Source organism: Macrobrachium rosenbergii, chromosome 55 (assembly GCF_040412425.1).
Source record: "Macrobrachium rosenbergii isolate ZJJX-2024 chromosome 55, ASM4041242v1, whole genome shotgun sequence".
Lineage (NCBI taxonomy): Eukaryota > Metazoa > Arthropoda > Malacostraca > Decapoda > Palaemonidae > Macrobrachium > Macrobrachium rosenbergii.
The window spans coordinates 73,808,812-73,832,662 of NC_089795.1; the positions used below are offsets into that span (position 1 = coordinate 73,808,812).

General features: G+C 36.9%; 1 protein-coding gene across 1 annotated transcript in view; it reads left to right on the top strand.

The window, feature by feature from the left end:
- The window catches only part of Cad88C (cadherin-88C), a 283,326-nt gene that overhangs the window by 75,568 nt on the left and 183,907 nt on the right, over nucleotides 1-23,851 (top strand). Inside the window, exon 2 of the mRNA XM_067098927.1 lies at nucleotides 1,484-1,547. The gene's annotated coding sequence lies outside the window, so the exon portion shown is untranslated. The remainder of the gene's footprint in view (nucleotides 1-1,483; nucleotides 1,548-23,851) is intronic.

The following is a 23,851-nucleotide window of genomic DNA, read 5'->3' on the forward strand; positions in this document are numbered from 1 at the left end:
ACAGGTCAAGTAAGTTTTGAGAAGGTGCCGAGGTATATTATCAGTCCTAATAAGGCTTCGAAGGTATGTGAAATTATGCCCATATTCAATAAGCTATCGGCATTGTGGGAGGTTATGCTGGCCCTTTTAGGTACAAGATTTTCAAGTTGCTCTTATAAAGCAGTTGTAGTCTGGTCTTGATTTACTGCTGTGTGGTGGCAGCACTAGTGTTAGCTCGGAAATGTTCAGGTTTTTGAACCTTGGCAAATAGGATTTATTTTCCTTAGAAGTTTAAATCATAGAAGTAGTTCGTTTTTAACGTTAACGGCTCTTTGTGACTTCATGTCGATCTTGTTTTGCCGAACTGGTGATTTTATTAAGCTCTCGGTTATTTCTAAACTGCTGAAAACGTAGGAACAGAGACACAAATATTGTTTAAAAAAAAAACAAATAGCTTTAATAAAGTAATTCTTTCTGAAGTTATTGCACAAAATGAACCTTGTTCACAGCCGTATTTATCATCACTGTAAGTACATGCTGATTAATGAGGGTGAGCAGACTTCGTTCATTGTGTCAAGGTATCTCACTTGACCGGAAGTTCCCGGGTGCAGCGGTTTTTTGGGAGTTATTTTGCGAAAGAACAGTGTATGGCTCCCTATTTGCCTGTGTTGGACATTTGAGTTGGCATCCAGAAACCTAAGTACCAAAGCGCTAAAAATTTGAATACCCTGGCATGTTCATTCCAGGAATGTCATGCTTAAATTGCCGTGTGCTTATCTTGATGTGCCAGCTTCTCTGAGGCACAGGCTTAAATGGTATAAGCTAATAGGCATTCGGTCCTTTGGGATGGTAAGTTACGCAAAATTCAACGACCTCTGTTGTATCAGCTGTCAGGCTACTGCAGTGGAATAACATTTCAGATTCTTGTTTTATCATTCCAGTAGTGAAGATAATATATCTGAAATTAGTTTGATTTAGTCATTGAGGAACAAAAGCCATTCCTTAAAGTCAGTAACACTTTATATGAATATCCTTTGGAAACTAAATCATAACCTTGGATAATTTTAGATCAGAAGTATGCTATTGCACAATCCATTACATGTCTGCCCTCTGGGAGTTATGTCATCCAGGAAGCAGTTGTTACATGTCTCTCTCTCTCTCTCTCTCTCTCTCTCTCTCTCTCTCTCTCTCTCTCTCTCTCTTACCACAGTCGTATAATCAATTGGCATTTCTCGATTTTCTGTGTTATACCTCGGACTCTTAAAAGTTGTTATATATCTGAGAACACCTGGAGTGTGAATCTGTAATTGTAAGGATATACTTCAGATATGATGGTAGAATGTGAGTGTAAGGGCATGTAGATATTCCTTTTGTTTTGTTTAGTGTATTGTTGCTTTCAGTGAAGAGTAGGAACACGTGGTAACAGTTGATTTGCAGTCACGGGTTTCACTCCATATTTGACTTTTATCTTTTCTGAAATCTGATGGAAATTTTCTTCTTTCAGGTAAGTTTATGGCGCCAGCGTAGAACACATTCCAGAATAAAAGAAGGACGACTTCTAGCTGAAGGTAAAAGGCAGACTAATTGTATTTTCTTGTTCTGTATTCATTGATATCGTTTTCCTTTAGATTATATTTCACCTGTCATTGTATCTATCCATTCATCTGTATACATACATACATACATACATACATACATACATACATACATACATACATACATACATGTATGCTTGTAAAATTTACTTTTTCCTCTCTTCTACAAGCTGAGTTGCCAGAAACAGTGGTAAGAAAACTTTGGCAGACCTTACTTGAAGGACTGTCTTTGGCAGTCAACAACGTTCATTCATAATTTTTCTGGTTGTTTATGTGTCATTACCATTGACAGTAACTTTTTAAGAATTAATACAGTCCCACAAAGGAACGTATGATTAATCATCTTATATAAGTGAATGTTCAAGAGTTGAAAAGTTTAGGTTCTAGAAAATTGAGACATGTTTTCAATACTGAAATGCATAGAGAAGAAGCAGAAAAAAATTATCATAGGTGCTGTTATGTGAGAGAGATAGGGACTCACTTCTCATATATACAGTATATATATACATATATATATATATTATATATTATATATACTGTATACTTCATATATTTATATATTATATATGTAATATATATTTATATATTATATATATATATAATATATATATATATATATATATATATATATATATATATATAATATATATATATATGTGCGTGCGTGTGTGTGTGTGTGTGTGTGTGTGTGTGTGTGTGTGTGTGTGTAGGTGACTTTAGAAATAGTGAAGGCAGTTGGTATTGGAGGCTGATTTATGTGTGAAGACATGCATAAACAAGTGGTTCCATTGAGATTTACTGCTCATGGTGTGTGCTCAAATTATACCTTTTAACTGCACCCTCTCCTTACTCTCTTCATCAAACACAGAGCTCAGTCATTCCTATGCCTCAGGAAATTCGGTTCAGTGGAATGGGGGCGTTGTGTATGGGGGGCAATAAAATTGTCATTCATACTGCAAACACAGAAAATTTAGAGACCAAAAACTAGGTTGTATTCTTAATATTTTAATGGTCATTTAAAATTTGGGCATAGAGAAATTATGTAATTTTATTGGAAGTTTGTTTCATTTTCAGAAATTCGTTCACCGCAGGCACCTACCGAAGCATTCAGACTGTTTTCATTTTATAAAGAGTTTTATATGCATTCATGTCAGCTTGTTAATAGAAAGACATTCATTTAATCTCTCCATTAAAAAATGATTTGAAGTAAGACTGTAAATCCATTAAGAAATCATTCAAAGTAGAACTGCAGAGCATGTTGAATATAAATGAATACTTGAATATAAGACAAATATCAAATTGATATTTTACTGGAAGATGAAGGATGACTTGTTCAAATTCCATCTCCCATTTACCTTTGCTTGTGTCTTTGTTAATAAAGTGTGGCTTCTGCGAAGTAACTTTTTTTATTTTAAGAATCTTCTTTGCGTATCGTTATTCCGACTGTTTTTAATTGCCCACCCGACCCTCAGGGTAGTTGAACTTGTGTGGTGGACATCAATATTCTGTTCTTCTCACGCATTTACATAAACATGTATTGTGTGCTGATTAAGGATCTTTGGTTCATCCTCCCATTCCCCTTCCCCCTCCCCCTCCCCCTCCGTCCCTTTTTCTCTCTTTCACTGACACTTGTTTATGCACGTATAGCCATATAGGTCAGCTCCTATCCAGGCTCAGAAATGTTGAATGGCAACTTATACAATAATGATTTGTATATCTGATTTGTTTTCCATATGGGGGATTCAGGGCATTCACTATAGTGTTAGCTTCTGGTTAATGTAACTGCGTATCTCCAGCGCTCTCACTGTAATAGATGATTCAAGCGAAGCTTCAGAGCCATTTTTAATTTTTTTCCCACAAGTATTTGCTGACATAACTATACCGTTCTCCTTAAGCATTCACTTTCATTTGTATCATTTTTGTGAATATTTAGAGTTCGTCATTCTTTCTCAGTGACCATTTTAGTTTTAGCCAGATAATTCTTAACCAGTCAGTCAATTAGTTAGTTCAGCCAGCTATATCATTCTTAACCAGTCAGTCAATTAGTTAGTTCAGCCAGCCATTGAATCAGTCAATCATCATTCCTTTTAAATATTATTCTAAAGAAACAACCACCCCCGACCACGCTTAAGGGTGCATAGAATAGCAACTTCGCTTCTTGTAGGATTCAACAATTCATTTTGTCATTTCTCCACGTTGTAGTTAACCTTATCGTATTTCGTTGCGTTGAAACTTCTTAGATGGACAACATTACTTGCAAGGGAAATCTAAATAGTAGTTTCTTTTTTAGAGACGCTTGTTTTGTTTTTCATGGGGTCTTTTAATAAATATAAATTACATATCGCACTGTGTTTATAATAACATTAATTTAGTGTTATGTTGTTACTAATCATAATGATACTAAAAACAATGGCAGTATAGCATATTTGTCCTTGCAATACTTGTCTCTATTTGTGCTCTAAGGGGAGACACGGAGGGTGTATGAGAAATGACTCAACTTTTAGATTGTGCTAATCTGTTGAAGTGTTCTGCATCATACTTCAGAGAGCGCTACTAGTACACTGAAGGTCGCCTGAGGATGGCAGTGGGTTACTCTTGAATTAACCTCTTGAGGAGCGAGGAGAGAAAAGAGGGCCGTAAATCATGGCAGAAAATGTGATGTGATTCGGTCAAGTGTGTGAAAAAGGAGAAGATGGATGAAATGAAACGATATATACACATAGATATATACAGTATATATATATATATATATATATATATATATATATATATATATATATATATATATATATATATATATAATATATATACACATGTATAATACATTTATATATACATACATATGTATAATACACACAATGCACACTGGTACAATGTGTATATGTTTACCTATACATCAAAGGCCAGAGAGTCTAGTAAGATTCAATGCACATTAAATTGATAGCACATTGAAAGATTTATCATCAGCATCTGAATAGTACACGATAAATAAGCGTAAGAGAGGAAAGTATGCCTGGGTATTCCTTCTAGCAAGGACCTGATGCCCAAGACCGTGGGTGGCCATGGTACAGAGGCAGCGACACAGCCCCAGGTAAGGAACCTACGTCTTGAAGCCACAACCATCGGTTTCGACCAGCTAAGTGTTGTAGCATTTGATCTCAAGATCTATCCTTGGACCTGAGATGACCCAGTTGCCGCAAATGGAGGCATGGAAAATCCATCAGCTACGCGAAACACGATTGCGAGAAGCGGGGGAGAGATGCCGAGCGCCCCAAAAATCTATCAACGGTTTTCTTGAACTTTGTCCGGTTGGGAAAGGACATTGCTTAAGCGAGAGCTCAGCTATTTCAAAGATCCGGGGATGGAGGGAAAGAATTTGTGCTATCCAAAAATAGACAGAGAAATTTAGCGGGCTCGGTACGATACTTGTTGGTATGATAAAAGAAAAAGTGAATAACAAATAAATAGAAAAACCAAGAGACATTACGTCGAAGTTACCAGGATATGATGGTTGTGTCTGATTTAAGAGCCCTCATGAAAGAGGAATATATATTATACCGAGGGTCTTGCATAAGCTGAGCCCTTTTTTTATGAGAGTGCGTTGGTAGCAGAATATGTCTCCCTGTTTGTCTGTCCTGTCCTTCCTACCCGACTGGAACAATGGAATGTAACTGAAAAAACATTATCGTTTTATGTATGTCATTTCTACGCCATACGTGTGAGTTTGTATGCATAATATATTTTTTTTGGGTGAAAGAATTTTACACATACACACACACACATATTATATATATATATATATATATATATATATATATATATATATATATATATATATATATATTATAATATATATAATATGATTATAACATTTGTTTGTTGATTCATTTTATCACACAGTACCTCCAGGTGAAAAATAAGAGGTGGGTTGTAGGTCTAACCAGTTTCGACTTTATTTCAAGCCATTGACGAAAGGGCACAGTATATGATATATAAATATATTATATGTACAGTATATATATATATATATATATATATATATATATATATATTATATATATATATATATATGATATATATACATATTCATACAAATATTTATATGCATATACATACATACATGCGCATATGCTTATACTCGTACTTATTTTATGGAACATTTTGATTTTATTAGGGAATTATTTATAGTTATTTACAAGGTTCAAGAGGACGTCGCCATTTATCAAGAAAATTTCTCTCTTTTCTTCTGTCTCAGAGAGAGAGAGAGAGAGAGAGAGAGAATCGTCTAGTAGGAACTCCCACAAAGCAGAGGACATTTCAAATGCCCTGACACCGACTGAATGGTGCATGTCAGATGAAATTAAATTGAACTTCATATGTACCGATTGGTTACATAAGGGAAAGACAGCGCGCAGCAATTTTCTGTCCTTCAAATATAATCAGAAGAATACTTATCCTCGTACCGCAAGACCAGTACTGAATTGCCATGTTCTTTCACAAAAGGTCGACAATAGAAAAGCCGCCTGTAATGCCCGCAAGTGCGTAGCTTGCATGATAATAATGGAAGGCTGTCCTCTGGCGCTTGTATCTTTTGTAAGCGCTGTCAGAAGTTACTCATTCCGCTAAGTGGCATGGGAGCGAATCCTGCGAAAGGAAGAAATTTCTTCTTCTTCTTCTTCTTCTTCTTCTTCTTCGGAGAGTGGTCATGAAAGAAAAATAAAAAGACTCGTTCGTTGTTCGTGTGTTTAGAGACCAAATAAAGAAAAGTCATGCACTGCGTCAGTACATACACACTCACGCACCTACCTACGCCCAAACATACATACACACCTACACATAAAATCTACTGGTCACATATATATATATATATATATATATATATATATATATATATATATATATATATATATAAAATATAATATATATATATATATATATATATATATATATATATATATATATATATATATATATATATATATATATATATATATATATATATATATATATATATATATATATATATATATTTTACAAATATGGCAGTAACTATTGCCCAGTTTTGTTTCTCTGAATTCACCCTCAATATGGGAGGATATGTTAAACGTAGAGAATATATAAAATTCAAAGCTTTACTTCTGTTGGAGTATGTGTTCTTTTCATTTTGGTTGGTGATTCTTTGCAGTGTGTCTTTCTCCTGCAATATATTAATAACAAATAACACTTTCCTCCGGAAAATTATCACCACTAGTGTGTCCTTCGATCCTACACGTGTAGGTGGACAAAGGAAGCGTTCATATTTATAGGAAGATGACCCAATAATAAGCAGTGTCCTTGTAGGGAATATCTACAAACAGACCCAGTCAAACTTGCACCGTTGCTTTTGTGAATAAACCTTTTATTTTATATGTTTGTCATTTTTTGCACAAGTGAAAGTCTTATTCATAATGCTATCTGCTGTGCCATACACTTTGAATGAATCAGTCTACACCGAGTATGGTAATGGAAAGACTTCGTCACTTTATTACCACATTCGCAATTGCTAATTCTAATGGAATATCTTTATGCTGGTTATTTTATGCATGATTTGTAGTACTTATCTCAATAATGTTAATTAATAGTGAAGACGTTTCGTTCTGAGGTTAATGACGGTCTTATCGGTCTGACAGGCGATAATGATTAACTTCAATAATTGTCTTTTTAATTTGAAAAATAAATTAACAACTGGTAATTTCGAAAATGTACGGAAACGACACCTCTCTTTTTACCAAGCGGTACGATCACGCATACCTACAAGGAGATAATGCATACTTACAAGCATAATAATATATTATAGGTAGATATTAGCTTAATATATCATGAAGTTCTCACCGCTCAGAAACTCCTACATTATCTCAGTTGCGGGCTTTTTTTTTTTTTTAGGAGTATAATGAGGAAAGGAAATCATATGTCCTTGAAGTTGTGATGCAAAGGAAAACCCCCAACTGGTCTTGCCGGGAAAGGGGTATGGCCTATTAAGTATTGTTGGCTCATAATCTTCGTTTTTCTCATACAAGCCTCTTCTGTTCTAGAGGTTTTGCGTTGCGCCTCTAACATACCCCCATCTTTTCTTTGTTTCCTTGACTCTCATTTCAATAAAAAAAAAAATTACAAATCGGGCTACCTTTGGTTGAATAACTATATATTATTGATTCCAAGACCGAAATACAGGAATCAGAAAAAGGTGAAATAACATGCTTTTATAGATGTATATATATGCGTATATATATTATATCTATCTATCTATCTATCTATCTATATCTATCTATCTATCTATAATATATATATATATATATATATATATATATATATAATATATATATATATATATATATATATATATATATATATATATATGTGTGTGTGTTCAGATTTTTGTTTCACATGTTGAAGAACTGGAAATAGTACCACAAATTTTTCATATGATCCTCCTTCCCAGTTAATTCATTCAGTTACAGCTACAGTATGAGAGCTACTGAATGCAGCCTGTTTATGCCAGCCAGGCAAGAGTATACCTTGAGGAGTGCGCGGTGGCCTTGGTTTCGTATTCCCTGAAATCAGTGCAAAGGCCGCAGGAAATCAATCCTTTGAGAGGCAGCATCAGCTGAGGCGTACCTTGCTTACTCATCAGGTATCGTATTGTATCAGGTACAAAAGGAGCATTTGTTTCGAGATCACTGAAGGAGAGGCTTGTTCTTCATCGAAAGTGGGTGAAATGCAGCTAGCCAAATATTTACCCGAGATTAACATTTTTACTGCGTGGTTTTATAGTGGTCTGTTTTGTGCGTAGTAGTTATCGGCCATCGGAGGGAATGACGTTACCTTTCGTGATGAAGGATTCATTTTTAAGGACAAAGGGCAGTGGGAAGGGCAACTGAGGTGCTTTTCTAGCCCAGTCTTGAGGAAAACTAGGAAAATTGAAAGGAAAGTTGGCTTGTGCTTTGAACGTTACTCATAATTGTTTCAACAAAGTCTTTGTTTCCTTTTTTATCGAGAGATTCATTTTTTTGATCACAGGTTATTGTTATAGAGTAGACTTTTAGGATACATATTTCATCTCTTCCTAGTTAATTTATGCTCACTCATCACTTTATTCAGTATCAGATATTGATCCTTGCAAGATACAAATAATGGACTGGCACCGTCTCAAGCTATTTGTTTTCCAAACTTGGTCACACATTTATTTCCAGTAGATTCTAAGCTTTTATTGGATCTATTTTCCACTGAAACCCTTGTATACGGTTGAGAAATAAGTGAAGCTTCTTCCCTCCCTGGTGGGTTCTGAACCTGCCCACGGTAGAGATCAGCGTTAACCTTAATGGACAATGCTATAACGTACACCTGTTGGACCTATCTTCCATGCGAATGTATTCGCAGAGAATTAAGTAAATTTGTAGTCAGCCAAGTGTCAGCCTAGTGTCAGTCATAGTGAAAGCAAGAGACGTCCCTGGCTCTTCGTGGAAGTTCGCGTAGATGTAATTAATGGCGAGCAAAGACGGGAAACGAGGAAGAAGCGGCGGAACGTCGCTTCCTGAGACTGATCATTCCTTTCTCTCAACATGAAAGGTGAAAGGCGTTATTAAAAGGCGGGAAGTAATTGCATCAAGCTCAGAAGGTCCTTGGCTTCCATATTTCAAGGATGGCTCATGTTAAGTGCGCTAAGATCCGTGAGTATGGGGCTGTCATCTTAATCATCAGCTAGGGAGTATCGTTCAGCAACAGATGTCTTCCAGGTCTGGAAAGTAAGACCGTATTATTAAGGTGTTAGAAGGGTTTTATTGACAGCATACTGATTAGAAGTGGAAAGCTATTGTTTTTGGATGGAGGTTAAAGTGATGTTTTGGCCTTTTTTAGATGTACTTTGTAAGTATGTTGATAGGTTTAGGAGAGAGCAGTTTATTGTAACTGGAGTAATTTTAGCAGCGCAAGTCTTTATTTATCAAATTGCAGTACTCGTCCAGTGCCAGAGAGACAAGCAGTACTGCACAGCCAGCTCATGAGGGTATATGTAACAGGAGGCAAAACCAACGGTATAAATAAGAAATGTCGAAGTAGCAATGACAGAGACTTAGAAAGTGCTGTGTAGAGGGAGTGGAAAAGGAAGCCCTCTTGCCGTTTGTCATTTAAGATGTAGAAGCAAGGTAATGGGAGTGTACAATTAGTAAGTATATGCTACTTCCCTTTTGCGTATACAATTATGAACCCTCTCAGTTCTTGTCATGCACTAAGAGAGAGAGAATTAAACCGTGAACGTTGACCTGGATTGAATTTTTAATCCAGAATGGGAGTGCATAAATATCAAATGAGAAATGAATATTACTTCTCGTGATCGTGACATTGGTAATTTTGACTCTTAGATGATTCACGATCAGTCGTTTGTGTCGCGAACTCAGTAACAGATATTGAACCTTTTATAAAAGACATTGGTTTAGTGGAAGCTGTGCATGATTTTCATGATTTGTAAAAAAGTGTTGCGTTTGAAATTGGAAGTTCGGATTAAATGTTAATTTTGGTTAGTTGGTATTCTCATATTGAGCAATCGGTTAATATTCATGCAAGAATACTTACTGGCTCATATTCAGATATAACTAAACCACGCTCTGCCTAAATGCAGTTTATAACTCTATTTCTCAGTAATTCGACTTTAAAGCTAAAACTAATTCTCCAAAGCAAAGCTCACTGAATTGCTTAAGAAAAACGTCGCGTCAAGATGTGACCGCTGTCCAGTTTAAAGCCACAAATAAATGACAGCCATTGTATCTGGGTATATTTAAGGCGTCCTGAACAAAGAAGGATTAACGAAGAAATATGAGGAACTGTTCTGTCGACTGCGAGAGAGAGACAGTAAAGTCAGACTACATCAAACGTTGCAATAGGAATTATGTACTTCCACGTCATGTTTCCTGCGGGGCTCAGGTTTGTATGTTTGGAGAAGGACACTCGAGGACTATTCGCATCCAAGGCAAACGAAAATGCATTAAACCTTTCATCTCGGCTGTGACCGGGGGTGAACTTGCCAAGTCAAGGGTGCGGTCCTTCGCTGTGAGCGATCGCTAACTTGTTTTGAAGGTTATAAGAACCGAAATCATAGTGACATTTGTGTTTGCATTTCAGGGAGATGGCGACAGAGTTGGGTGTTGTTCCTCACTCCAACAAAGAAGACGAAAAAGGCGCGGTGAAAACGTCGCATAATCTGGTCGGAAAATTTATACAGAGTCAGGAATGGCTTTCTTAGGCACAGGCATAATATATTCATCATATTTCCTATGAAAACATACAAAGTACGCGGCTGAGTGTGTACAGGGCAACGAACAAAGAAACGAATATCGTCTCTCTCTCTCTCTCTCTCTCTCTCTCGTGGGACATTGGTAGCGCCCTCAGCTCACAGACGGTATGGGCGCGTTCCCTATAATCCCGCATGCCATTGCTGACCTAAGCAGCGAATAATGTACCTAGTTGTTAGTCGATCAGTGTGGGTCACAGCTTGGGTGGAGACAGAAAGAGAGCAGTCAAAATATGGACCATCAAAACGGGAGGGCCTCGACTAGATAAGCCTCACCCCACCCCGGTTGAAACCATTCGTAAGATATTCTCAAGATTCTGTCTCTCTCTTTCTCGAAAACCACAATACGTAAAATTGACCTTTGCAAGCAGATGCCTTCTTGACTGTATTATTTCGTATTATTTCGTAGACAAACATTTCAGTAAATTCGGAACCTCCAATACTCATAAAAATATTGATAGTAAATGTTACGTCCCTCGTTCGCTTCTGAATAAACCGTTAACGGTGAAGTTTATGACCCATATTTTTTTTTCAATCGATGTACTGTCAGTATTAAATTTAGGAACAGTTTTGTTCCAAAGTTAACAACAGTTGAAAAGCTAGGAACCTAGGTTCCTTACAGAAACTATTAACAGTAAATCCAAAGTTCTGATTTACCTTTATAGTACCATTAGCAGTAAAACTGGGACCCAATTTCCTTCACTGGAGAGCTGTATTAGTACAACCTTAGTATTTTTTTTTTTGTAAGGTACAGATATGAAGCTCAGGTTTGTATGCGTAGAAACTGTAACCAGCAAAGCAAGAAATCCTGTTTACTTACTTTGTAAAATGGTTCTAATGCTACTTTAAAACACCAGTGCGTTGGGGTTCTGATTAGTATATATTTTGTATGAATTTATTAATTTATTTAACGTCTGTCATTATTGTTATCCATTTATTATTCTAATTTCAGTTTTTTCTTGTTTTTTATATTGGCATTCGGTTATGTAAAAGCTTCCTTAGCAAGTTATTGGCTTCATAGGTAGCTTCTTATTAATGTACCTTGCACTGAAGCTATATCCCTGTGCAGGAAGTTTTTTTTTATGTCACTGTGGGGAGACAGACACCCACACGCGCTCGCCGTAGCAATAAGTTAAATATGAATGAGCGAAAAAATGAGTGTTAACAAAGGGCAGGAGGGCGACTTGTAGACTGAAGCAAACTAGCTGAGTCGTATCAGTGGCTCCTGGGATAGAATTCTTCTCCTCGAGATTTGCGTGTCTAGTTCATCTTGTAACCAAGGTCAGATTTGTTGGCTCTACTCCCTAGAAGTGATTTATGACCTTTCTTTGCCTAGGTTATCGGTCATTTAGTAGTTCGAGATGTCGTTAGTGTTATAATTTTTTTCGTGAGCTGAATAATTTTTCAGGAAAATAACAAAGTATAAGAATAATATAAGAACGATGTTGGTTTCGTATATTATTTTTTTACTTTTTCATTTTCCTGAAAAATTATTTAGCCCATAAAAAAAGTATAACTAACGACATCTTGAACTGCTGAATGACTGATAACCTAGGCGAGAAACCTCATAAATCACTCTCGGAACAGATATTTTAGACTGCAGTCAGAGATTTCATCACAATAAAAAGCACATACATTGTTTTGAGGGTCTCCACATTGAAATCGTTCATTTAATGGTAAAGAATTTTTTCTCGGTGATCTGGTTGATGGATCTTGCCATAAGTAACTTAGTATTGAAGGCGATAGGATTGCGTGCCCTTGGGTTAACTCGAGTTAGATCACAATCTGGCTCAGTATGTTTCGTGTCTGCTAAAGTTTAAAATAGAACACTGAAATAGGGAATGGTATAGAGTCCATGAATGAATGATTGAGTTATAATCAGAACAGTATTTTATCGTAATAATGCTTTACACATATGGGGATGTCACCATTTTTGCTTGAAGTTCATGGTCATTCAGTGATCCCCATGCATGTCATTTAATGCGTTGGCCCTCGATTGTCAATGTGACTCTTGCCGCCAGCTGTGTCATACATTCAGTCTGGTCTATATACCTGATTGAATGTATGACACACCTTGCGGCAAGCTGTGTCATACATTCAGTCAGGTATACAGACTAGATTGAATATATGACACAACTGGCGCCAAGCTGTGTCATACATTCAATCAGGTATACAGACTAGATTGAATGCATGACACAGCTGGCGGCAAGCTGTGTCATACATTCAACCAGGTATATTGACCAAATTGAATGTATGACACAGCTTGCCGCCGGCTGTCATACATTCAATCTGGTCTATATAACTGATAAAAGAGGAGGGTTGGGCTTAGCATTAAACCTCATACCTAATAGAAGGAAGTTTCACTAAGGAATATGAAATCAGACATCCTGTGCTTTCTTTGTAGGCTTTACTGTAATCATAACGTTTCCCGGTTCCTGATCCATTCATGAGCATTTCATGCGTAAAACCCAGCGAGCAAATGCAATAAACGTCATGATTCTCTGAATGTCTTCCTACCACGTTCAGACAGCTACTTTGTGTATGCAAAAGAACGCAGATTAGAGCTCTGTTTCTGTAAGTGAATGAGAAACCTGTTCTTAGGATCAGGAATAGTAAGCTGTACTACACGGTATTAAAGATAACACTCTGAGATAACACAAAGATTTTGCTGAACCTTAGTTTCTTAATGGGCATAGAGAGTACGTAATAAAGAAGAGTTTGATTTGAATAACTTTATACTCAGGCTGGTGTAGTATGATTATAATGGTGACAGAAGATAGTGTTTCATCCAAATCAGTAATGAAAGAATCTTTTATTGCACAGCTGTTAAATACAGATCTCTCTCTCTCTCTCTCTCTCTCTCTCTCTCTCTCTCTCTCTCTCTCTCTCTCTCTCTCTCTCTCTCTCACAGCGGAAGCGTCTAACATAATTTGTAGAAGAATATTTTGCAAATTTTTCATAGGGTTCATGAATGCAAAAGCTGAAGACACCGCTCAAGATACATATCTAAGCATGTATTACATACTTGAGTTTGTAATACATAAAGACAAAAAGATTATGAGTGAGAACGGCCGATAGAAGAAAGGTTAAAAGTGCCAAGGTCTGAGTAAGGGGATGAAAAAATATTTCGTTACGAAGCGAATAAATTCACAATCGATCATCGGAACGTGGCGATGTTCTGCAAGAGAGTGCGAATAATAGTGACGTAACCACGAAGCGAGGGAAGAAGATGCAATCCATAAACGAAAGCCCCCGCAGTGATGATGTGAAAAACGGACTTGGAGTGAAGGAAGAAAACTCGCAATTAAATTTCACGCAACGAGGATATGCAACAAAACAAGACCTTGGGGGTGGATTTTGAAACATGTTTTACCACCCGTCTCTAGCAGCTAATGATTATTTCTCTCGGCTTATGTACACGAGAGATGATTATTACCGCCCGACAACACCAGCATCACCTAATAACCACCTTCAGAAGCGAGCATCAACAAGCTCTCTTGCCTCATACCAATAACCCCGTCAGGGGCACGAAGAGAGAGAGAGAGAGAGAGAGAGAGAGAGAGAGAGAGAGAGACGTGCCCCTCCACCCTGAACACAACCACCTCCTCCGTGATACCGGCGTATTTGCCGTAGTGTTAATTAAGCTAGGCTTCCGTTGTACTTTCCAAAATGCACATTCATATACAAATTACTCGTCCTGAGCAAAGGTGTGTAATTACGGGGTTATACAGGTCTTACTACATATACTTACAGGCAGTTACATTCACGGTTACTCTTGAAGAGATGTAGAGGCTTTTAGATGAAGAATTGGATTCCAATAATCAAGCGCTCGTGAAAAGCACTTAGAGAATTCTCGAAGGTGTTTTGTCACTTGACTGTTATATTGCCCCTCGTCCTCAGCTCTAGATCAGCAGAAGAAGTGGTGTGGCGTCACGTAGGAAGATTCCGGCACATTTGTTTCAGTGGTGATATGTTTTATAAAATAACAATAATTATCCATATGAACCGAGACTGATAGGACCATAATCAGCACAATTATGTATAATAAATGCTGTATTGTATAATTGTGTGCCCTCGTGAACTGCAGCCTGAGCATAGTGGATTGCCAGTTGTCACGAGGAAAGCATAGAACACCATTATTGCCAGAAACAAAGAGGGAAAATAACATTTTGAAAGATGCCTAACAAGTCACTAGCTGAATGCGTGCGCACTCAAGAGCGAATCCTTAAGTACTTTAGTTATCCTTGACATTCCAGGCTGACCGTCCATTAGCCAAGTACCTATCCACACCACTGTACATAGATTGTATCTGTACAGTTGGCCCCGTTCATACCTGTGGCTATTTATGCCATTAAAGCTTAAGTGTTGATATCATCAATTCCTATGTACCTTCGAAGACTTCTCTACCGACTCGCATGTCGAGGTTAATGTTGTCAGGACACACACACACAAGCACACACACATATATGTGTATGTATATATATATATATATATATATATATATATATATATATATATATATATATATATATATATACACAGTATAATAATAATAATAATAATAATAATAATAATAATAATAATAATAATAATAATAATAATAATAATAATAATAATATATATAATAATAATAATATAAATGGGTTCTGCCGATACCGATCCTAAGGGGCGAGAGAGAAAATACTAGCTATACTGCAAATGTCTTTATTGAGCATATTGGGATGCTTGGATGGGGCTATTCTTTGTACAGTACACTATCAGCCTATCCATTTATCTATTTATCTCAGCATCAGTTCGTATATGTTTCCCGTAACACCTTGGTAAACCGGTTCTTGATTGTTTTATGACCCAACTAAACATCGGATCGTTGATAGTTGAATGAGACGAGGTGGGGTATTCGAATCTGTTGACGAGAAGATGAAGTTTCTCCACAGCTATTCGTGTTAATTTGACAAACAAATGGCTTCAGACTAAGAGAATGACTGTTAGGTGTCACCCTAAAAAGACTAAAAGACAGTTAGGTGTCACCCTAAAACGACTTAAAACCGAAAGAAAGACTGTTAGGTTGTCACCCAGTGGACGAACTGTATTATTTTGTTTTTTTAGTTTTAGTAGTTAGCTATTTATGTGGCTTACTGTGTTTGGTACTCATTTTTCTCTTCACGCCATTAACAGGCCTTCATTATTCTTAAGTTCGGTGGAGAGAGAGAGAGAGAGAGAGAGAGAGAGGGTTTGGGGGGTCGGGTGAGGAGCAATTAATAATAATAGGAAATATTTTTTGTTGTAAATGTATATAGGCTATATTGGTTTGAATCAGAATGAACTTGATGTAAGGTTTTGAAAGTGTGCTTACTCAATTGGACGTAATAATAATAATCATAATGATGATAATAATAATAATGGTGACAGTGATCGTGTGGAGGAAAGTGAACATTCAAGATCAGTAAGAAATAGAATTTTAAAGTTATATAAGTCTCTCTCTCTCTCTCTCTCTCTCTCTCTCTCTCTCTCTCTCTCTCTCTCTCTCTCTCTCTGTTACAAACACACACACACACTGCTTGTTAGCATGCACTTTGAAACCGAGGTGACAATAATTATTTGGATTGATAAACAGTGAATGAATGGCGTCAAGATAAACTACAAAGACCTTGTCAATCGTCCCTCAGGCTCCGAAATAATCGTGAACCTTCGGCTGCCCTCCCATCCTGACTTTCACCTCGATTTAAATGCCCAAGGGCAATGAAACGCGGTAAAATGGTGGTGGGTATGTAGGGGAGGTGACCGTGATGCAGCCATTACAGTAATTATAGCAATACGTTAGACAGTGTAGCACTTTTGTTCTTATCCGCTTAATATTTATTGACTGTGGGGAGTTATGCAATGTAACTTGATGAATTATGTATTATTTTTTGGAGGAAAATGCTTGAAATATCTCATTGTTATTACACTGTGTTATTATTGATTAAAATGTGTTAGCATTCACGTGGGACAAGCCTAAGAGGCCATATCCTTGCGAAGTAAGGTTTTATAAGACAGGATACACATACAGTATATGGAAAGGTTGAAAAAGAACGAAGAGAATAAGAAATACACAAAAGAGAAGCAGAAGTTGACATTTGAAGGTAAATAAACAATAACCCAATGACTAACTGTAAACAAAAGTGTATTCATAACCTTCCATACTCTTAATATTTCATCTTTTTCAGGAATGATTTCCCTCTCAGTCCGTCTCTTCTGACAAAGTAATAATTGATCGTCAAGATAAATCTACTCTGCAATTGCATATTTCATTGCACCGAAATTATTTGAACATAGCCCCGTTTGGTTGGTGGTCGGTTTTGGTTACGATGAAATATGCCAACTCGAGCCCCTTCCCCAAAAGGCAGTTGCGGTAAGGCGCGAAAGGGATTAGGAGGCCGGTGTAGCTCTCCGGACTCGGACCAAACTAAAGAGTTGATGTAGCTCCTCTGAATTTGTAAGCCATTTGGTTGTCCTTCCCATTTAATTAAAATTTCCTTGCATATGCAGATGCACCCAGTAGGGGGGTAGTGCCGACAGTGCACCTCATTCGGCGTTCTGTAGGCATTACTTATGGTTCTTTGGGGCGTCCCTTTGGCCCCTAAGTGCAACCCATTTCATGCTTTATACTATACCGCCATTCATATTTCCTTTCTTCCATCTTATTTTCTACCCTCTCCTAACAATTGTTTCACAGTGCAACTGCGAGGCTTTCCTTCGTTTCAGCGCTGAATGACCTCATAGTTCCCAGAGCTTGGCCTTTGGCCGAAACTCTATATTAGATATAAGGGAACGCAAAGAGACTTTTGTGCTAAGGTTTCCATCGGGAAGTAAGTGGTATGATCTGAGTCATCAGTTTGGAAAGAAAATACAGGTTGTGACAAAATAGAGGAAAGTAGAAATTAAATCCATGTAAGTAAAATGGAATACATATACATATATATATATATCTATATATATAAAGATATATATTATATACATATTTATATATATATATATATATATATATACATATTTATATATATATATATATATATATATATATATATATAAAAGGTAATTAGACGAAAATTAATAATCTGTTCGAAACAGTAGCATAAATCCATCATAGAATCGGATTTAGGTTGAAACCAATAATTAATTATGAAGAAACGTGTGCTGTAAACGTTAAAACGGGATTACTTTCTTGTGCCCAGAATCACGCGAGCGCATCTCCTTGAAGTAGTTATATTTATGCAATAATCTGTCTAGGAGGACTGGGTATCCGTGGGTTTCGCGGGGGGAGGGGTGGCGGGTTTAGGATCGCTGGGAAGATATGTTCCTTGCTCCAGAAGGCAGCCTTTAATTCACAGCGCATCATTGAAACTGCAGAAAGACTTCCAGGGTAATTTTATCCTTGACTGACCAGCTGAGAAGATGGATGGGTCAGAAATAGAAAACTATTTTTTTTTTTTCCTGCGGGGTCTCTTCGTTTTTATATAAAGTGGATTTTGGACGGATATACCGGTGCTTTCAGCAATCATTTTGATAACAGTATTCGTTATTGTTCAAAAAAGATTCGGTTCGGTATTTTACAAGGTGAATTACTTTTTAAGTAGCGAGTGTCCGCGTGTGGATGAGTGGCTTATTGTAAGGGCGAGCGTTCTTTATAACATTTTGATTGAATCATAAAACAGAGATAAAACTATATTTTACAGAGGCCTTTCGAAACGCTTTTATAACAGTCGATACACCCCACTTTTATTAGAATCGTAAATCGTGCACTGTCCCACTTTAGTCCAGAGAGAGACGTCTCTCCGGACCCTCTTTCCTCAGAAGTAGAAGAAAATTGTCAGTTTATGACTGTCGCGTTCTCAGACTTCGATTGCAAGCCTTCGATGGTTTTAGGGCCTCAGAACGGCCCATTGCAGTTCACGCCAAAGGGCTGAGGTCTGCTGCCTGTGGCCCAAAACTTAGGGAGGTAACCCTGTGTTCTTATCCGGGACTGGGACTGGTATTGTGTACAAGCTGTCAAGGAAGTGCTGGGTTCCTACCTCTGCATACGAATGAATGGACAGAAGATATTAATTACCTTATTTATTTATGGTTGACAAATCCTGAGGTAAATGATAGATAAAAAAAAAACAACCTCATGATATAACTTAAAGTATAGGAAAGTAGCTATCCTAGATATTGGAGTATTTATCAGTAGGAAAATTTTGTAAAGTAAATTTTGCATCTTTGCACGTAAAAAAAATATAATACTAATAAATTACTACAGAAAACAAAGCGAAATTAAGTTGGTCTTATGTCGTGCGTAGTAAACATCCATTGTAAAAAGACAAAGAAAGTAAATTTTCCAAATTGTGTAATAAATTACCAGACCTTTCAGATACCGTCATGGCCAGATGACAACGAAGTGTACGTTTATCACTAATGATAACACGCAACCGGGGATGCAAGTCGCATGTTCGTTATGCCCCTGAACTTTCGAGCTGCGAAGTTAAACAAAGTGGGGTCTAGCTGGTGTTTTAACTGGTGACTTAATGCCGTTTGCACATACGTTCCATCCCATCACTGTCCAAGGTGTTACTAATTTGGGTTGCTTCATACATACATACATATAGTATATATATGTATATACATACATATATACACACACACACATATATATATATATATATACTGTATATATATAATAATGTACAGTATATATGTACATATATATATATATATATAAATATATATATATAATAGCTAGTAGAGGAAGTTTATACACAGAGTATTCTCCACGATTCAGTTCTTTAAGTGTGATTATAGCAGCAGTCACTGTCCTTTTCCTGGGACCCAACCTTTCATAAGACTTAAAAGTGATAGCGTTTATATATATATAGTTATAGTGTGATTATATATATATATCCTTATATATATATATAATAATATATTATTATACATATACTTAAATAGTGTATATATATATATATATATATATATATATATATATATATATACATAATACGTATATATATATATATATATATATATATATATATATATATATATATATATATATATATATATATATATATATACATACTGTACACATACACAGACACACACACATTATCACCAAGTCTTATGAGAGGTTGGTTTCCAAGAAAAGAAGGACTGTGACTACTGCTATTCACATTTGAACTGCTGGATCGTGGAGGTAAATTGTGCAGAAAACGTCCTCAGCCACCAGCCACTTCATTCGTGTTAATAGAGGAGGATCATACATCTTGCAAGCACTCTCATGCTTGCTACCTAGATGTTGAGACCCCTCCTTCCTTCTCTGTATCTTATTCACTGCATCTATCCATCCCTTTCTAGATCTTCCTCCTCTTCTCCCCTGAATTGTATTCAGTGTATCCATTCTTTCTACATGACCAAACCATCTCGAGTCAAAAGTAACATCCAAAATAGCACCCTCTCTCCCAAAAAGGCCCCTGTGAAGTACTCAGTAGGTAGTAGATGCCCTTGTTCAAAAGCAAATCTTTCATGGTGTTTATTGTCCGTACTGTATTGTGCCAGCCCTCTCTTATATTGCTGCCTATTCTGACGGTAGATATATACAGACGCAGTATGGATATACGCAGACATTATTATATATAAATACATAATATTGTATATATATGTATATTTTATACATACACACATATGTATATATATATACTGTATATATATATATATATATATATATATATATATATATATATATATATATATATATATATATATATATATATATACTTCATCATCTTTGTACACCTAACGTACGATTTACATTGTTGTAGGCGCTCACAGTTTACAATTTATATCGTGGTTATGGGAAGGACAGAAGAAGAAGAAGGAAAGAAAAAGATAGAAGGAAAAGTTCACAAGTCCTACAACTAAGTTGGCTTGCCCAGGTCCTAGGTAACCTTGAAAGTAATACCCAGAAGTGGGCGGGGTCAGAGACTCGAGGAAGAAGAATGACTCCGCATCTCCCTCCACCTCTAATGCATAATCCAGCGCAGAGGACGGCTGCTTCTCTTCATGAAGATGGTCTCTCTCTCTCTCTCGGTAGCATTTGCTTCCCTTGCAGGATGAAGAGAGTCCAAGTTTTTATGCTTTCCACTCATGTAGTCGAAGCTTTGAAATGAATGCTTTTAAAGAATTGTCGAAGATTGTTGGAAGAAGGAAGTAAGTTGTCGTTCATTTCAGGAATATAGGAATGGTTCCTTTACAGGATTAAGGTAGTCCATGTTTTTTTTCCAACGTTTTACGTCTTTTGTCATTTGTCGAGATTTAAAACATATTTTTAAAGAATTGTCAAATTTTGTCGAAAGATGGAAGTAAGTCGTCGTTGATTTCAGGAAAAAGGAAAATTTAGCCGTATAAGGTTTTAGAATAATAGCGAATCTTTGAAAATTTTAGAAAAAACCAATCTAGAAGGAATTTGGTAAAAGGAAAATGGGAGATTTTATACAATAATTAGAAAGTCGTCGAAGATAAATGAAAAATTTCAGAATCGCTGAATTCTGTCTATGAAAAATATTACAGACTCGTCGATCTTCAGGAAAAACAGTCTTCGAGGTTAAGAAAATGTAAAGGCATCAAGGATTTTCAGAATTAGAAATTCATCGAAGATTAGAGGAAAATAAAGTCTCTGGGGATTTTAGAAAAAAAAAGAAATCTTCGAAGCCTTTGGGAGAAATAAAAAAATCCTTGGAGACTTCAGAGGAAAATAAGAATGAATTCGAAAGTTTAAATAAAATTGCCTTGATACACTAAGATTATAAACCAAAAATAGATATATTTAGAAATCAAATACATTTATTTTTTGTTTATAATATTAGTCTGTCAAGGCATTTTTTAATGGCACGCTTAGTAAAAACTCACTCGTTTTCGAGCAATTATCTCATAATGACCTCTAGGAACTGCATTGACCTTTGACTGGTATCAGTTCTGGGAACACAAGTAGCATTAATGCTGAGAAAACTAAGAACAATAAAATGGCCTTCATTGGTACACACAACACTTGAGGACCATTTTATTACGTTTAATAAGTTAATGTTGGCACCGCAGTTGATATCTGTCATCTCAGATGATATAATTTGACGGCCAAAGTAAGCGTGTTTTTTTTATGTCATCCTTTTTGGTGGTGATGTGATACGTTGTACCAGAGGGTAGGCGATGATTAACTGTATTTCTTGCTAAAGTTGGCTAAATGTGACGGATGTGGAATAAAGTTCATTGAAATCATTGGACGGCAAAAGGATTTCCTGCCTGCTGAAGAGCAAGAGCCCGTGGACAGATAGTCAAAAGTAGACGTATTCTTGTGTCATCTTTACTAGTGATGTGGTAGGGTGTTCCATAGGATCGGTAGCGAGTGTATTTCTTGCTAAGAAATCAGGCCAAGACATTAGAGTTGGAATAAAGATCACTGAAATAATTTGACTGCTAAAGGAAGCGTATATTTTACGAGTATGTCATCCTTTTGATGGTGATGTGGTTCGTTGTCCTAGAGGAACGGTGGCGATTGCATTTCTCGCCAAGAAATTAGGTGGAATCAAGTCTTGTGAAACTTCTCCCTGTAATGTCTGATATTTATCTAAGAAAGCATCGTTAGTGAAACAAAAGAAGGGCGCAGCTTATTGTGCACGCGCAGAACTTGACCACACAGCGATTTATCAGAAATCGGTTGATAAATATGAGTAAGAATCACGAACAAAAGGAACAGAGTAAACTTATCCTATCATCGAAGTAACGGGAGAATTAGCTTCAAGCAAAAAGGTAACGAAATCCGTTCAGACTGTAATATCAGACATCAGCTGAAAATAATTGGGGTTGCTGATACCAATGTTATTACCAACGAAATTAAGAAAATGGAAAATTGTAGCGTTGCCATCACCTTTAATTATGTAGGTGACCATATGACGCCGAAAATAACGCCTTGCTTCAGTCCCCATCAAAAGTCAAAGGTCCCTGGCGGGTCCTTCAACAATAATGATAGTTTTCATTGCCACCTCGCAGCATTGCCGACTTAATTACCGTCGACAGAAAACAAAACGAGTGCATACGGCAATGAAAAATAATTGCTAAAGTTGCGCTTACGTCACCTAATGGTTAGAGAAAGGGAAGGTAAAACTGGGAACTGGGTCGCATAATCCCATAACCCCCCATTCACCCCCAACCCCCATCCATCTCTCCCACCGGCCCCATCAGCACCGAATTCGCCCATACCAACGGTAGAGAGTCGTTTTCATCAACTAGCCATAAGGAACACCCAACTGCATCAGAAGACGAGGAAGAACCTATCCATTCAAACGTATTTGACACTGGAGAGTTGAAGATGCTATATGCTTTACTTTAAACAATTTAACAAGAGTAGTGACGGAACATCATCTCCCTACTTGTAGTAAGGAAAATAGCGCATCACGGCAACTCGAGCATTACCCGAACGGGAAACCATAACGTAATTTCCGTTCGGGGATACCGAACTGTGCACCAGATATCGGGGAGCCCTTCTATCACTCAACATTAGGGGTGCTTGATACACGCACCTCAAAAATGTCGTATGCATAATTTACGAGTTCGGTCTCGAAAGAAGTCTCGCCAAAGAGCTTGGTTCCTTCATAGGGCCATGCGGTTCTTGGGTAAGGTGAGAGAGGTGGGAGGGTTTGGGGGGCCGCAGCTCGGGACTTTTGGAAAGGTTTGGCGTATGGCGACCGTTGTTGGGTGCGCACGGCTGAGCTGTGAGCACATGTGTGCTATACAATGTTTCCCATCTGCACAATGGCAAGCACGTGTTGGTCCCTTAACAGACAGAATTTTTAGGATGTTGGTCGTAATTGTATGTGGGATATCATAATTATATATATATATATATATATATATATATATATATATATATATATATATATATGTATATATA